At 41.1% G+C, this 18,147-nt stretch overlaps 2 protein-coding genes across 2 annotated transcripts in view; one reads left to right on the top strand and one right to left on the bottom strand.

Moving 5' to 3' along the window:
- The window catches only part of PKHD1 (PKHD1 ciliary IPT domain containing fibrocystin/polyductin), a 629,203-nt gene that overhangs the window by 144,281 nt on the left and 466,775 nt on the right, over positions 1–18,147 (bottom strand).
- The window catches only part of LOC116268541 (protein FAM83B), a 96,381-nt gene continuing 92,768 nt past the window's right edge, over positions 14,535–18,147 (top strand). The window contains exon 1 of the mRNA XM_031667122.1: positions 14,535–14,753. The gene's annotated coding sequence lies outside the window, so the exon portion shown is untranslated. The remainder of the gene's footprint in view (positions 14,754–18,147) is intronic.

Genomic DNA, 18,147 nt, shown 5'->3' on the forward strand with positions numbered 1-18,147 from the left:
TTTTTTTTTTAGTAGAGACGGGGTTTCACCGTGTTCGCCAGGATGGTCTCGATCTCCTGACCTCGTGATCCACCCGCCTCGGCCTCCCAAAGTGCTGGGATTACAGGCTTGAGCCACCGCGCCCGGCCGTGCAATCTTACTTTCTTACCTCCCTGATTTTGTCTGCTCTAACTTTTGCTTAGAAGCAAATGAGTAATTTTCTTTCAAAATTCATAAAGCACTGCTTTTCTGATTCTCAGCCATCTCAGATTCCTGTGCTGTGTTTTATTAACAAAGCTAAATATTGCTGTCTTTCTAATTGCAAATAACTAGCTTAAGAACCTAAGCATGACCACTTCTTGCAGGATCTTGCTGGAAGCTGCTGAAAGTGAACAGTATTTGCCAACGTTCTCATCTATTTCTTTTAGGTTCTCCAAAGTTCCACCTGAAGAAGGCATATCAGAAGCATAACAAGCATTTCCAATCTCCAATGCAGAGATACAGAGATCACTGCTGCCTGCAAAGAAATCTGGACTCAGACAGTTTCTCATTTCAAGATTTGTACCTGCAGGTTTACTTTTCAATATACCAATTTATACATTGAACTCTTTGGTTTACAGGGACAAAACCCAACTCATATCAGATTCAGTTTAAGATTCAGTTCATATATATATATATGAGTGCAGTGGTGACATCTTGCTCACTGTAACCTCCACCTCCCAGTTTCAAGCGATTCTCATGCCTCAGCCTCCCCAGTAGCTGGGATTACAGGTGTGAGCCACTGCACCTTGCCAGATTAAATTTAAAATGGGAACTGGATTGATAGTTTTAGACTGGGCTCTATTCAAGACTCAATCAATGTAGTAAATTTTTTGTTCTCTCTCTCCCTTATTTCTGCCCCCACCTTCCCCTCACCCCATGGCTTATTTTTTTTTTTTTTTCATAAGCTGGCTTCATTTTCTTTTCCTTTACACATTTTTCCTACATGCAGTTAGGAAAGATGGAAGCCAACATTCCAGGCTACTCACTCCAGTTTAACAATCTTGGAAAGATAGCCTCTAAGTTCTGGAATTACAGTATGATATATTGATACAGTTTTTAAAAATTATCCATTTGTAAAATTGACTAATTTTTGTAATTGTACACATGTATGGCATACAATTTGATGTTTCAGTGCAAACATTGCATGATCTTAGTTATACATGGAATCTAGAAAATAACAACTGATATCATAGAAGCAGAGAGTAGAACAGTGGTAACCAGTCACTGGAGAGAGAAGGGGGAGAAGGAGGGGGAGGGGAGGATGAAGAAAGGTTGGCCAACGTGTACAAAGTTGTAATTAGATAGGAGGAATAAACTATGGTGTTCTATTGCACAGTAGGGTGACTACAGTTAATAGTAAAACATTGATATCATTTTAAACTCCACAAAATAATACTATATATTCTCTTTTTTTTTTTTTTTTTTTTTGTGACGGAGTCTTGCTCTGTCGCCCAGGTTGGAGTGCAGTGGTGTGATCTCGGCTCACTGCAACCGTCACCTCCTGGGTTCAAGCAATTCTTCTGCCTCAGCCTCCCAAGTAGCTGGGACTACAGGTGCACATCACCACAACTGGCTAATTTTTGCATTTTTAGTAGAGACAGGGTTTCACCATAGTGGCCAGGCTGGTCTCGAACTTTTGACTTCATGATCCACCTGCCTCAGCCTCCCAAAGTGCTAGGATTACAGGTGTGAGCCACCACACCCAGCCAATACTATATATTCTTTATGAATGTCTACATATGTTAAAAAAAAAGTTTTGTGACTGACATGGGAATAATAAACATTAAATTGAGCAGAGTGATTACTTCTGCAGGACCATAGGTGAGTGAGCTGCAGTGGGGTGCATAGGAACCTTAGCTATGTCGGTAATATTTTATTTCTTACACTAGTTGGTGGTTATATGGATTCTTGTTATATGATTTTTTTCAACATTTAAGTATGGCCAAACTATTTTATAGGTTTAAAAAAGAAAAAAGTCCGATTGTTATTAATGTTGGGATTTGGATTCCAGAGACAATCTCAGATTGGCCCTGTCTGGATGATCCAAGCATCCTAGTCCTTTATTTCTTCCCAGTAAAACGTGGATGGTTAGGTCATGCACTGATCACTGTGGCTGTGGGATGGGTAAGGAGATATTGTGGTTTCCAGCTCCATTACATACAAAAGGAATAGGGAAATATGACTTTTTAAAGAAAGGGATGTTGGCTAGAAAAAAAACAACTGAGGGCCGTTTTAGTCTGGGTTAATTTTCCCTAAGCGCAGCTCATTCCTTTCTCCAGTTTATTCTCAATCTGTCCAGGTATAGATTCTTACCACATTTTAAACTGTGCCCTAAAATTTTAAATTGAACCATGGCCAACACACTTGATAAGCAATGGTGGTGAAAAAAAAAATGCTTTTTTTTTTTTTTGGAGACGGAGTCTTGCTCTGTGGCCCAGGCTGGAGTGCAGTGGCATGATCTTGGCTCACTACCAAGCTCCGCCTCCCAGGTTCACACTATTCTCTTGCCTCAGCCTCCCAAGCAGCAGGGACTACAGGTACCCACCACCACACCCGGCTAATTTTTTGTATTCTTAGTAGACACAGGGTTTCACTGTGTTAACCAGGATGGTCTCAATCTCCTGACCTTGTGATCCGTCCACCTCAGCCTCCCGAAGTGCTGGGATTACAGGCATGAGCCACCACACCTGGCTTCCTTTTTAAAAATGAAAAAAATAAATCTTAATTTTTTCCTTAGGTAGTGCTGTTCAAGGTCACTCCCAAGGGGAGCATGAGGAAGGTTCCTGTGAGTGGGTGTGTGTGTTTGCACACACACATAGGTATGAAAACACCACTTCCTAGTAGTGTTTACATTTGGATCTGAGGGTAACCCGAGTGGCTAACACTTCCCTTACTATTTATTACCATGGGTCACTGTTCATTAGAATTTCACGCCATCTTAAAGCTCTTATATTTGCTGTCTTTTGATTTCATTTTGGGGGACTTGTTTTGCTAAAAACAAACAAATAAACAAACAAAACATTTCCGTAAGACATTGTCTGTAAAGACACTCCCCAACCCCTATTCTACCATGAAAACTCCCTGCTTGTGATGATGAGCTGTTGAGAGTACTCAACCATCCTCACATTTTCTGCCAATTAAACTCAGCCACAGACCACAGATGGGTAACAGTCACCATAGGTGGGTAACAATGGGATGAGGAAGGAGCCAAATTAAATATATCAGGGTGCAAACAACACATTCTCACATCTGCAGATATTTGCTACTGTTTCTACAAAAGTTTCGTCATTGGTAGGCACTCAGCCTAAGTTTTAAGAATCAACAGATAATAGCTTAATCAAAAACATCACTGTATGTATACTAGACTACCAAATTCTCCCCTGGGTTGGGAAAACCTTTCTGGACCTGAACCTTGCCTGATTTAGCCAGTTCCGTATTTTCAGAAGTTCTATTATTCTCAGCACTTCACCTGATACTAAAATAGATTATTAGCTAGAATTCTTTAGAACACAAGTAACAGACACCCATTTGTGTTTACAAATGTAGGAATGGAAAACGTGTTATGAGGATGTGTGCATATCTCATCTCCCAGGGCTAAGGATAGGATCACATCCAAGCCTCATGCAGAACCTGGACCTATGAAATGAAAAGCAGTTAGGACTCAGTTTCATTTTTTGTCTTTACTTTGCCCTGTGCCTTTATGTCCTTGTCCTCTTTCCAGATCAGTTTGCTTCCTTTTTCTATCTACATGACTATGTACAGTTACTGCACAGTTTGACTTTATAGATTCAGACACATGCTGAAGTTGTCTCCAAATTCCAAGGGAAAATCTGATTGGCTTAATTGAAGATAAATGCCTTCACCTTGTCCACAGGTTGTGCTAAGTGAAAACTTAATTTGGGGGGAGTTATTTTGAAATATCAGCTGGTCTCTTTAGAACATGGTCATTCAAGATAAACCATTATAATGGAATTTTTGCCAGCTAGAGATAAAAGACTATGTTTCTGTCTAACTCATCTTAGAGCTGGTCTTGGTTTTGATGTTTGAAATAGGTGTGGAATGTCTGCAGTAACGATAACCATAGTAATATTGGACTTTTGTATGATAATTGCAGGTTTTATAAGCTACCCAACATCTTTTTGAGGTTAGTCAGTATTATTATAATTATGCTAGATTTAGGGATATGGATATAGAGACATAGAAATTTAAGTTGCTATGCTAAGTGGTCATAACAAATCTCAAAAAAATCAGAATTTAAATTAAAATCAACTGGCTGTAAAACTTGGGCTCAAATTTAGTAATGGTATTGGAGTTCTAGTTCTATTCCATCTGGATTTTAATTTTCTTCTTACCATTTCTCATTCCAAATGCTCTAATGGCCCAGCCATTTCTCGTAATAGATTTTTTTTTTTTTTTCTTCCTTGAGAGGCAGTCTCACTCTGTCACCCAGGCTGGAGTGCAGTGACGAGATCTTGGCTCACTACAAGCTCCACCTCCCAGGTTCACGCCATTCTCCTGCCTCAGCCTCCTGAGTAGCTGGGACTACAGGCGCCCGCCACCACACCTGGCTAATTTTTTGTGTATTTTTAGTAGAGACGGGGTTTCACTGTGTTAGCCAGGCTGGTCTCGATCTCCTGACCTGGTGATCCGCCTGCCTTGGCCTCCCAAAGTGTTGGGATTGCAGGTGTGAGCCGCTGCTCCTGGCCTAGATTTTTAAACTGAAAATTATTTGTTCTTTATGCAATAACAAACACCAATGCAATCTGTCTACAGCAGTAGTATCTTATATGTTTTTGTAATTTTTTTTGGTTAAATACTCTTCCATAATTCTCTTTTTTTCAAATAACAATCATAGTGGCCATGAATTTTATTCTGCCTACATTTGTAGGTAGAACTGGGGTCCTGGCAAACATCTACTTAAATAAAGTTTAGTGTTTTAGTGGGGATTCCTTTCAATATCTACTAGAGAAATATATTTTTAGTTTGAATACAGGGAGTAGGAAAGATAGAAAAGAGCATTGTTCAAAAATGTATCTAGGCTGGGCATAGTGGCTCGCACCTGTAATCCCAGAACTTTGGGAGGCCTAGGCAGGTGGATCACCCGAGGTCAGGAGTTCGAGACTAGCCTGGCTAACATGGTAAAATCCCATCTCTACTAAAAATACAATAATTAGCTGGGTGTGGTGGTGGGAGCCTGTAATCCCAGCTACTCTGGAGGCTGAGGCAGGAGAATTGCTTGAACCCTGGAGGCAGAGGTTGCAGTGAGCTGAGATTGTGCCATTTAACTCCAGCCGGGGCAACAAGAGTGAAAACTCAGTCTCAAAAAAACAAAAAACAGAAAACAAAAATGTGTATCTATATTTGTGATTTAAATATGAATATTTTCACTATAAATTATGAATAATTTTATTCTAATAATTACAGCAGTGATTAGGAGATAATTTTTTGATATTGGAAGTTTGATGTTGAGTAATGTAGATGTTGAATCCTTTGAAGCTCAGTTTCCTCCAGAAACAGTTGCGTGTTCTCTAAGAACCAGAAGAGTTGATCTTTTGTATAAATAAACCTAACATTATAATTATGACAGCCTCATGGTTTGGTGCTGTCTTCATGATAGTGAGTTATCCTGACATCTCGTTTTTTAAAATATGCGTGACACCTCCTCCTCCTTTTTCTGTGGCTCTCACCATGTGAGGCACTGGCTTACTCCTTTGTCTTCTGCCTGATTGCAAGCTTCCTGGGGCCTCCCCAGAAGCCAAGGAGATGCCAGCACCACGCTTCTTGTACAACCTACAGAACCATAAGCAAATTAAACCTGTTTTCATTATAAATTACCCAACCTCAGTTTTTGTGTTTTGTTTTGTTTTGTTTGTTTTGTTTTGTTTTTGAGATGGAGTCTCCCTGTGGATATGCAGTGGCGTGATCTCGGCTCACTGCAAGCAAGCTCCGCCTGCCGGGTTCACGCCTTTCTCCAACCTCAGCCTCCCCGGTAGCTGGGACTACAGGCGCCCGCCACCAAGCCCGGCTAATTTTTTGTGTGTTTTTAGTAGAGACGGGGTTTCACCGTGTTAGCCAGTATGGTCTCGATCTCCTGACCTAGTGATCCGCCTGCCTTGGCCTCCCAAAGCACTGGGATTACAGGCGTGAGCCACCACGCCTAGCCCTCAGTTTTTTTTTTTTTTATAGCAACATAAAGAATGGCCTAACACATTAGGAAGAAAAAGTACATAGAAGCTTGTAAACCTAGAATTGAGAGTCTAAGAAACCAGGAGGCTTTCCTGTGAAAAAGAGAGTTAAGTTAAACTGTGAAGGAGGAGTTCATAGTAGTTTTTTTTTTTTCATTTTTAATATACAAGGGTGTTGATGGCAATATTGTGAATAGTAGAAAAAATAATCTGGATATAAAATTCTAATCAATTAGTGCTACATATATAATATATCCTCACCAAGGGGTATTATGCACCCATTCAAATAAACAATTAGAGCTCTGTCTTTTGACATGGAGGGATTTCCATGAAGTAGTGAGAAGTGAGAAAAGAAGCATGCATTTAAAAAAGCACAGGAATAGTTCCAGAGAGAGCATTCCTCAAGAAAAAGAGAGAGGAAGTGGTGTAAAGATGAGCTTCCTAGGCATAAGGAACAGCATGTGCAAATGCCCCAAGGAAGAAGACAGCCTGGTGAACTACAGTAACTGAAAGGAGAGTAAAGAGGCTGGAGCTCAGAAAATGAGGTCGGGGCTATAGGTTAAGGAGAGGTGGGAGGCATACCGGGTGAAATAGAGAAGTAGACAAGTCAGAGCGTATATTTGAGAAAGCCACATGTTTTATACCTTGAACTATTTCCTTTTTTAAAACTTAGTGATTGCATGTCATTTAACATGTAGTGATTGCTGGGGGAGCTATGCAGAGTATTCACTATAGTTTAGAATCAATGACACAAAGGAAATAAATTCTTTCCTGGCACAAAGGAAATCACCTTGTCCCCTTTCCAGTGGTTTTCTCCCATGAAGGCATACAATACGGTTCTGTAGTTCTCAACTCCCAGGCTCAATGCCCCTTCTTGGTTTTAAAGAAATATTTTGTAACATCGTCTTGTTACACTAAAACAATGAAATTTATTAATAATGTAATTTAGCCTACACATATAACTTTTAAAAATAATGTTATGTCCTGATTATAATGTAAATAAAAGGAATTTATAAAAAAAATGCTATTTGTCGTAGTATATAAACATTCATACACAAATATACCAGAAGACAGAAGAAGCTGTGAGAGGTGAGATGACTGACCTACAGATGCTAAGGAAGAATGATGAGTTTTATTATATCTCTGAAGCAGTTCTGTAGTGCCATGATCTAAAAAATGATGACTAATTCTTAGCAAATGTCTACGTTAAGCAAAATATATTGTAATTGGATTCCTGTAATTCAGTATACATTAAAACCGTGCCAAACATTTCTTGTATTTGTATGTAAAACGGAGAGAAGCTCTGAACTTAGGCAATTATAAATGAATTTTTCATCTTCATTTTGTCTGGCAGGGCTGCTATTATTTGCTCAAGACATCAGATAATTTTCCATTGTGATGGATATATCACAGGACATTGTCATTCCCAGGCCCACCATATAACCTCAATACACAGCCCTCAATCACTGTAACATTTTCCAAAAGTTCCTTATGAATTAGTCCACTGAGAAACACTGATCTGACTGGACGACAAGACACTGGAAATGTCACATTATACCAGAAGACTTCAATAACAGCCGGAAAAAATAAATAAATAAATAAACAAATAAATAAAAAGGATGTTATAAAATCACATATAGTTGGCAGAAAAAATAGTAAAGGGATTAAGTCTTAGGCATTTTAAGGGGCCTACACCAGTCAAAGCTGGAATAAAACAATGTAGAAATAGATTTTGAACAATGACTAACCTGAAGCGAGACAGAGGAACGAGGGAGGCATTGTAGGCTGGAGGTCCACTGAGCAGAGGTGGGCAAACGTGTGATGTAGAAATAAACATGATAATGTCTGGGACACAGTGATACAGAATTTCAGACATCCTCAAATTAGGCCTTCCAAAAAGGCAGTTGGAGTTGGCAGTTTACTGATGCTCCATTTTTGTTGTTGTTTTCTCTTTTTCTGTCTTAATTATAAAAAATACAAGTTATATCCCAGACCTCAGCTGAAGTTTGTGAAATCCAGTCCAGACTGTGACTCTAAGGACACCAAAAATGATCACTACTGATGTGATTTTTTATAATTCCTACAACATATAGTAACAATGAATGTCTATGATTATGCTAACAATGTTGATGATAATGACCTTTCTATATTGCTATGATAAAACACCTTAGAAGATGGCTATTCATATTCATCCATAACAATGAGTAACGAACGACTTCAGAAGTTAGATTTAGTATTTTCAAAGATGTTAAATATTGACAATTCTCATGTCCTAACAAATACTAATAACAAAAGATGAATGAATATTTTAAAAATTGAATAATTAAAATAATCAGTACTTTGTATGAAATAGATTCTATTAGCTCACTCTATGTTCTGTTTTTACACCTAATGGCATGATTATGCAATTTACCAGTAAATACCAGCATGGTTTTTAATGTTATTTACATGTATTATGAAAAATGTAAGCAACCTAATATTTTCACGTGTTTGATCTGCCCAAGAGAAAGAGAAGAGGAAATGCACTCATGAGAGAATAGGACCTAATGAGTTTAGCAATTTAAAAATTAAGGACCATGATTTTCTGCTATTTTAATTAAGTCATTTCATATCTCTTTACCTCATTCTCTAAAATAATTTGTTACAATTATCTAACCTTTTACAAATGTTTGCAAATTAAAAGAAATAATTACCCAGTACTACACCATAATTTTGAAGAATGGATGAAGCACACAGTATGATAATGTGTTTTTCATCCTTCTAAAGGAACTTCGTGATGACCAAAACAGGAAAAAAAAAAATTTTAATCTACGAATCTATTGAATTTTATTACATTTGTTTCCACACCTCTTTTCACAAATGTTTGCACCATCTTTTTGAACTTCAACTGGTCTTTAATTAGTTGTCTACACACCAATGAACACACAAACATCAGTCAAGGAATCAAATTAACACAAGATTCCTAGTTATATTATCTGCTATGCTTTATTAGTCTTTCTATCCTCTGCCCTAACCAGTGCTTGGCATAATGCCTTTTCTTTAGAAAGCTCTCAATAAACGTATTTATGGCACTTACATAATACTTTATGAACAATTTAAATGTGAGCGATATATAAAATGATTATGATGTTCATTTCAATAATTTTCACAGTAGTCTTACATGAAATGTCATAAGACAATTAAACTAATGTGATGATTCATCTGGCCACAGGTTTAGCCAACACTGACAGGAATTTTGCTTGGTAACTTCCCCAAAGTACTTGCGGAAAATATTTGTTGTTGTTGTTGTTGTTGTTTATTTTTTTGTGGTGACAAAGTCTCACTCTATTGCCTAGGCTCCCAGGCTGGAGTGCAATGGCGTGATCTCAGCTCACTGTAACCTTTGCTTCCCGGGTTCAAGCAATTCTCCTGCCTCAGTCTCCTCAGCAGCTAGGGTTACAGGCACGTTCTACCACTCCTGGCTAATTTTTAGTAGAGACGGGGTTTCACCATGTTGGTCAGGCTGGTTTGGAGCTCCTGACCTCTTGATCCACCTTGGCCTCCCAAAGTGTTGGGATTACAGGCATGAGCCACTGCGCTCAGCTGTGAAAATGTTTTCGAGAGACACATCCATTTTCTTCTCATTAGATATGACATTCTTTCTGTATTAAAGGCTTTATCTGCCTGAAAACCATTGTCTCGAACTGAACTAAAATACATACATCCTAAAGCTCTTCAAGGAACTAGAATCTTAGTGCTCTTTTTGTGTGCAAATAATGACTGAGACCTGGTAAATAATTGAAATAGCTTCTCATACTTCTCATACTTCTAAGGATTTTTAAGAAACATATTTGTTGAAAACAAATCAACAACTGAAAAAAAACATGTCATTCAGAGTATGATTTCCTTCTTTCCCAATAAAGTTAGTTGCTTTCTCTCTTCTATAATTCCTGTCTCTTTAATTGTTATCTATATTTATGTGTATATATATATTTTCTGGATTATTCTACTTTACATATATCTTATCAGTTAAATTATAAGTACTAGCCGGGCACGGTGGCTCATACCTGTAATCCCAGCACTTTGGGAGGCCGAGGCAGGTGGATCACGAGGTCAGGAGTTTGACACCACCCAGGCCAATATGGTGAAACCTCGTCTCTACTAAAAATACAAAAATGAGCCAGGTGTGGTGGTGCATGCCTGTAGTCCCAGCTACTCGGGAGGCTGAGGCAGAAGAATCGCTTGAACCCGGGAGACGGAGGTTGCAGTGAGCCAAGACCATGCCACTGCACTCCAGTCTGGGCAACAGAGTGAGACCCTGTCTCAAAAAAAAAAAAAAAAAAAAATTATAAGTACTTTCAAGACAGGAAAAAATACCTGATTGCTTTTCAACCCCCTTGCATACCTGTTAAGTATAACTTCATATTTCCACTGATTTGTTTGGACTTTAAATATTGTAGAATGGAAACATTTTTATAATTATTTAATAAATATTTAGATTAAATATTGTAGAAAGATGCAATGAAGATTGTAGTTTTTTGAACAGATATTGTTTTAAGAACCTTTTTTTTTTTGAGACGGAATCTCGCTCTGTCTCTAGACTGGAGTGCAGTGGCACAATCTGGGCTCACTGCAATCTCCGCCTCCCGGGTTCAAGCAATTCTCCTGCCTCAGCCTCCCAAGTAGCTGGGATTATAGGTGTGCACCACCATACTCAGCTAATTTTTGTATTTTTAGTAGAGACGGGGTTTCACATGTTGGCCAGGATGGTCTTGATCACCTTGACCTCGTGATCTGCCTGCCAAGGCCTCTCAAAGTGCTGGGATTACAGGTGTGAGCCACTGTTAGTGTAATCTTCCCATCCATCCTGTTAGCTACTTTTAAAGAATTAACTGTAAAAGTCTAATTTTAGTTTCTGTCTTAAATATAACCTATCCATTTACAAAATAATAGAGAATTTATTAGGCATACTTTTCATATGGAGTGACTGAGGTTTTGTATCTCCCTTCCCATATCATCTGGACCTTGTTCATTACTCATTATTTTCTATTCTCTGCTATGTCCTTTCCAACACAATTACCTGAGTACCTATAGCTACAGAAAGATTCCCAACAACCTGAAAATAACCTTTCATATGATTCTGCTCCTGCCTCTTCCTACTTTTCACATACGTGGCCATTTTCTTTCTTTCTTCCCCTCTATTGATGACTTTTGGCAGCTTGAAAACACAGTTATAACTTGGGCAACACGGTGAAACCCTGTCTCTACAAAAAAAATACAAAAATTAGCTGGGTTTGGTGGTGTGCACCTGTAATCCCAGCTACTAGGGAGGCTGAGGTGGGAGAGCTGCTTGAACTGAAAAGTTGGATGTTGCAGTGAGTTGAGACACTACACTCCAGCCTAGGGGGCAGATCAAGATCCTGTCTCAAAAAAAGAAAGAAAGGAAAGAAAACCTATTTATTTCTTTCACTTTAAATTCTACATCCAATCTATCTGACGCAAATCATATGATTTTCAATCTCATTGGCTGTCAAATTGGTTTCCTCCTTTTCATTTTCACTATTTCTCCCCTTGTCATACTATTCACACTACAGTTAGGCATAACTACTCTTCCTGACTCCCTAGAATTTATACCAAAGGCACCAACTGTTAGATTAGTCAACACATCACCAGCAAGAGACACAAGTCCATATTTTTCAAATTGCAATCAGAGTTCTTCCCAATCTGATTCCCAGTATAATTAATAGTAATGGCCACTTACGTGCTTACCGCAGATCAAGAGCTGGGATGTTTTTCACATACCATATCTAATTTATAATTCTCACAACAATCTTAGATTGTAAATAATTTTGACCTCATTCTGTGAGAAAATTACTCCAAACTTTATTTTTTTATTTTTTTGAGACCGAGTCTCGCTCTGTCGCCCAGGCTGGAGTGCAGTGGCACGATCTCAGCTCACTGCAAGCTCCGCCTCCTGGGTTTACGCCATTCTCCTGCCTCAGCCTCCCGAGTAGCTGAGACTAACAGGCGCCCACCACCTCGCCTGGCTAGTTTTTTTGTATTTTTTAGTAGAGACGGCGTTTCACCGTGTTAGCCAGGATGGTCTCGATCTTCTGACCTCGTGATCCGCCCGTCTCGGCCTCCCAAAGTGCTGGGATTACAGGCTTGAGCCACCGCGCCCGGCCTCCAAACTTTATTTCTAAACGTATCTTCCACCACAACCATGTGGTGCCCATGGCCAAATCAGGTAGTTGATTTGTGAGTTCTGGAACTTGCTTTAACTTTCATCCTCTAGCCTTTACTCTGCTCTTTCAGCATCTAATCACATGCCAATTTCATTCTCCTGAGAAGTTTGCTCATCAGTCAGGACCCAATTCAAATTCTAATAGTTCTATGAAATTCTGTCCACATTCCTCACCTACCTTCTAGGCTCCTATGTATCTTTCCATCCCATTAAGGATGGAAAGGTCTTACATAGCATAATACCTTTAATGGATTCTCTCTCTCCACTTCTATTTTCTGATCTTTTATTTGCTTTTAATAATGAACACTCTAGTAGATATCCTTCTTTCTTTGTGATTTCACTTGACTTAGCATGAAAGCATATCTTAATAAAATTAGACTTCCTGTGGGCCTCATTTTACTGTAAATATTCTTGATATTTTTAAAAATAGGATAAGTGTAGTCTCAAAATATTCATAAGTATTGCACCTTTAAGAAACATCCAGAATTATTCTCAAAGGTTGTAGAAACATGCTAGTATATTAAGTACCACATACAGAATATTAATTTAGTCAATGGATTGCATGCCAAAAATGAGGAAGAGAACTGAAAAAAATACTAACAAGTGAGATGTGAAAATTAGGAACAGAAGGAAAAAAATAAATACATAAAACAAGACAATTCTCTACATGCTTTTGAAGAAAAGAAACTACAAATCAGACACCAAGATTTGGAAGATTAGCTTTGTACTATCCTGGAATTTGCTTTTACTTTCCTGACTTTGCCCTTTGCTCTGATGTTTCAGTATCCAGACTAATGCGAATTTCATTCTTCAGTTTAAATCAGCACATCAGTAATGATTTAGCATTTTCCTAAACTGTTTAATTACGGGCAAAATAGCCATGAAAGTCATTTTTAAGGGTCAATTCAATTTTATGATAATTTATATATTATGTCAGAAGCTTAAAATATGCCTATTATTACCCTAAATTCTATTCTTACAATACTAGGCTGCATTTTAAACATTTGCTGCAAATGACTATATCTTGAAGTCTACGTGATTACACAAGTTATTGTAAATACTCATGACAGATTTACTGAGGTGTAGGCAAGGAAATGAAAAAATAAATTTTATTATTTACTGTATTTCATGTTAAAACTAAATTATACTGTCTCTACTTCCGTAACATTGCTCCGCAGTATCCCACCTAGAGTGACCTGCTTTTGACGCACATCTCCCTATTTTAAACAATATCCTTTCATCCCAAATCTGTAACTAGGACAGTTGAGAGTCAGTACCAAAATCTTTGATGATATTTGAAATTGTGACGGGGCGCGGGGGCTCACGCCTGTAATCCCAGCACTTTGGGAGGCTGAGGGGGGTCGATCACGAGGTCAGTAGATCAAGACCATCCTGGCTAACATGGTGAAACCCCCGTCTCCACTAAAAAATACAAAAAAAAAATTAGCCGGGCGTGGTGGCGGGCACCTGTAGTCCCAGCTACTTCGGAGGCTGAGGCAGGAGAATGACGTGAACCCAGGAGGCGGAGCTTGCAGTGAGCCGAGATCGCGCCACTGCACTCTAGCCTGGGCGACAGAGCAAGACTCCGTCTCAAAAAAAAAAAAAAAAAAAAAAATTCTTTTACACACACAAAAAAGTACTTTTTCTTGTACTTTTCCACTCCTCACGTCGTCTCCAAGCCTAAAAACTCTTAGGCGTTGAGAAGGAGTCTGCACTGCGGGATGCCCAGTGGAATTACCTACTATGGATGAATCCGCCCCACACTCTCGAGGGTGCTACAACCCTTGCTCTCACCCCGCCGTCCCCAGGCCTGTCCTCCAGGCATTCATGAGCCCAGGGAGAAGCGAGGCCGGGACCACGGCCCCGCTCGGCCTAGATCCGCCTTCTTCTCAGGTGAGCGTCGCTGTCCTCCGGGATCGCTCCTTGCCCCAGCCCAGGAGCAGGGTGTCGGGACTTGTAATTGCTCCGGAGCCCCGAGGGCGGGCAGGAAAGAAAGGCTTTTTCATACTCCGCCGGGAGAGGGTTGGGTGGTTGAGTTCAGACAGGTTCCGAGCGCTTTCTGGCTGTTTGGGGTTTGGCGTGCCACGACTAGAGACTTGTTGTAACCCGTCTCCACTCCCGCCCCCTCTAGCGCTGCACCTCGGTCTCGGGGAGGCGCGGTTCGAGCCGGAATCAGCCTCCCTCCGCCGACTTGACGCTGGGCAGGTAACTCCCCTCCCCTCCCCGCCCTCGCCCGGGCGCTCGCTGCTTCCTGGGAGGCAAACCTTCGGCAGCGGGCGCGGTGTGGCGGGCGCGGTTGCGCGCGGCTTAGGGCGCTCCTGGCCGTAAGTGGGGCTCGGGCTCCCCTGCCCGGGACCACGGCGGGCGGGACCCCAGCGGGCGCAGGGTTGAGGTGCTTGGGGTGCTGGTGGGGGGGGGGGGGGTGCCCAGGGCTTCACCTGCCCTTGGCCGGCGCGGCTGACGGGAGGGATAAGGGCCTTCCTCTTGGGAGCGCGCGCGGGCTTGGAAGTTCCCCAGGGTGCAGAGCTCAGTTGCTTTAGTCTTTTCTACGTTTCTTTCATTGTCGTGTGGGTGCGAGTGAGTTGAGAACTTTGAAAAGTTGTCTCGGGCGGAGTCGGTTTGGGTCCCCAAAGGACGGGCGCCGCCGCTCGTGGACGCTGGATTTGTTTCCTCTTTCCCAGTGTAGGAGTGCGCCGAGGACCCCGGGAGAGGAAGCGGGAGGAGAGACCGCTGGGAAGAGTCTCGTGGGAGGAAATCCAGGGTGGAAGCGGAGGGCGTGGGGGTGGAGGGTTCCGGGAAAAGGTGGGAGACCTTAGGTCGCTGAGGGGCGTGGGTGTTCTTTAGATCCGTAGTAAGGAGCAGAACTTGAAAAGACAGTTTTTTTCACACAACCTCTTAATTGTACAGGATCCCGTTTCTGAGTGCAGACTGGTAGCGACCTGTGTTTTTCAAACTTGGGTCGGCCTGAGTCTAGGTCTGTGTGCCCTAGCAGCTCTCCAGGAGAAAGTCTGTACCTACCAAAGTTTGAGAACCACTGCTCTAAATCGTGGTGAGTGATCTAGAGGAGGAGAGTATGCCTAGAGCAGGTTGCTCCTGGAACGAGACTTGGAGACTTTTGGCCTATTCTGTGTGATATGTGGGGGGTCTTGCCTGTATAAGGTGAGTGAAGAGGCAGGGAATGTGCCTGTGTTCATTGCAGGGGTCATAGGTATGTCAAGAGACAACAGTGCTTTATAGGAGGAGGCTGGGAGGTTATGGGAACACAAGTTAGCACGTTGTCTATGCTTGGAGTGGTGAGGTTATAGGGTCTCTCTGACCTAGTCGTGGAAATGAGAGCTCAGGCGGCCAGAACACTTAAGAAGAAGGTGTGCGGGTGGCAAGCAGTTGAGGCGAGAATTTAATGCCCAACACCTTATGTCCAAATTCCCATTTACAAACATCTTGCCAGGTTACTGGCAGGCACCTCCCTTCTTTCCCTTTCTCATCCTAACAAGTGCAAGAGCCCGGAGGAAATCCATGACAGAGGCTGAATCATTGCTGACTAGCATCAGGAAAGGAGACAGTGATGAAAGGGACTTAGAAGAGAAAGCTGGGTTTTTTTTTTGGGGGGGGGGGGGTGGTGGCGGAGGGAGGCTTCAAAATGATTGACGAATGAGAATAATATGAAATAGAATGATGGAAGGTTGGGAGTGCCGGTCTTTGTTGCGTTTGTTTCTTTCTGTCTTCCTATAGTTCCCAGAAAAGTAGAACTCCCCACACCTTCCAATTGCAAATTCCACCCCCTTGCCTTTGGGGCTCAGGCACACGTGGGGGGGTATACACCTATTTAGGGTGCTGGCTACACCCTCTAGAGCCTGCCTAAGGGGCTGGGTGGATCCTGCCTTTAAAGCTGGCAGGCTCTAGACCGCAGATGCTGAGAATTTATTGTGGGAAGCATTACCAATTGAACAGTTGCTGAAAGAGATTGTGTAGATGCAGACAAACCACACCTCTGGCGCTGACTCAGTGATGTCTTTTACGTTTATGCCCTTGAGTTTATGACGCTAACTGGCTAAACTTTTTTGGGATGAATTAATTAATTTTATTAATCTTTCTATTTTATTCCCTCTAGCGTCCACCGTTCTTTATAGTTTAAGGTGGAGGTTCATTCACTGAGTATTTTCTTGACCATGACTCACCTTGCAGCAACTCACCTACTTGTTTCCCATTTAATTACATTATACAATACTGAGTTGCCAAAATGTAATGTTATTATACTTTTAAGTGTCCAGAATCTTGGGGTAAAAAACTGTGATCCCATCAAAGCAGGACTCTTCCAATACATAAATCTAGTTGGATGAGACCTTTTGAAAAGAGGCCACTTAGCTTAGTTTAATTAATTATTGGTAAAATTTCAAGTTATCCTTGTTTAGCTAGTTAGGTAAGTTGCACATCTGTCCCTTTATAAGTTGCAAAATGTGAATGTCCCATGGATGTTTCACAATTCAGCTTTTTAGACACAATGTTTTGTTCTTTTTGAAATGTGCTTTTGTTCCTTTAATTTCTGACCTGGAAATGGAATGTATTTTAGAATTTTGTTGTTGAATTTATCATTTGAACATCAGAATACCTCCACTCCCCTGTGGAAACAAGAGTTCTAAATGACGGTTATTCACAGCCCAGCTTTAAGGATGCTGCAGAAAAAAATTTGTACAAATAGCACTTAAACTCCATCAAGAATTAAAGCCAACAACATTTCTCTGAGAAAATGTGTTAGAGCCTTCAGTGGGAGCTTCTTTCCCACTGAGGTGTGCCAATGGGCATGGGCACTGTCTAGAATTATCCTGGCCCCTAAGGGTAGAGCAGGCTTCCCAAGGGGATTGGGAGGCGGAGTGCTGTGGGAAGACAAGAGCTGGGGGAATGGTAGGCTCCAGTGGAAAGGATATACGTGGAGGTGAGGTGGTGTGGGGGGCAAGTGGGCTGTATGCTGGGGAGGAGGGTGCACTAAGGAGGCAGGGGGCTAACATGTACAGAAGGTAGGGGTGGGGAATGGAGGGGCAAAGGATGTTTTCGGGGGCTGTGATGCTATAAGGAAGGTGAGCCTGGGTGGAGAGATGATCCAAATATGAGGGATATTCACTGGGCTTGCTGTCTGTGTTGGGAAGTCCTAGAATCACATGATCATGAATGGTAGGAAACTTTTCCTCTCGGGACATCTAATTACTACCCAGTTTGTCTTTTGTTTTATTTTTACATTGTCCTTAGGAGTGGGGTGAGATGTCCCCTAAGGGCACATGACATTTATCTTTTGAGCTGTGTCTTAAATAATTTGTAGATTACTGGTCCGTGGGGAACTTAAAGTAGTCATAGTCAGCCTCTCTTGCATACTGACATAGGGTCAGGTGTAATCTCCAGGTCACTGGCAGGGGCCTATGTTAAAGAGTTTATAGAGAAGTTATGCAGTGATGATAATTATCTAACGGCTCTAACTTTGTGCTCTTTTACACTATCTCTTTGATTAAACATATTTATTGACCATTATCTGCCAAGCAATATATTCCTCTCCAGGGATAGGAAAGTGAAAATATATTCCTGGATCTTAGGAATCTTGCAGTTTAGGGACCTAATGATGATTACAAGTATACAAATAAATAAATGGATCAAGTCCACTGATTTTTGTAGTTCCTTCCTATTCTCTGAACATCACAGCAGACGTTCGTGTTCATTAATTCATTTGTG

The sequence above is a fragment of the Papio anubis genome, chromosome 6 (genome assembly GCF_008728515.1).
Source record: "Papio anubis isolate 15944 chromosome 6, Panubis1.0, whole genome shotgun sequence".
NCBI lineage: Eukaryota > Metazoa > Chordata > Mammalia > Primates > Cercopithecidae > Papio > Papio anubis.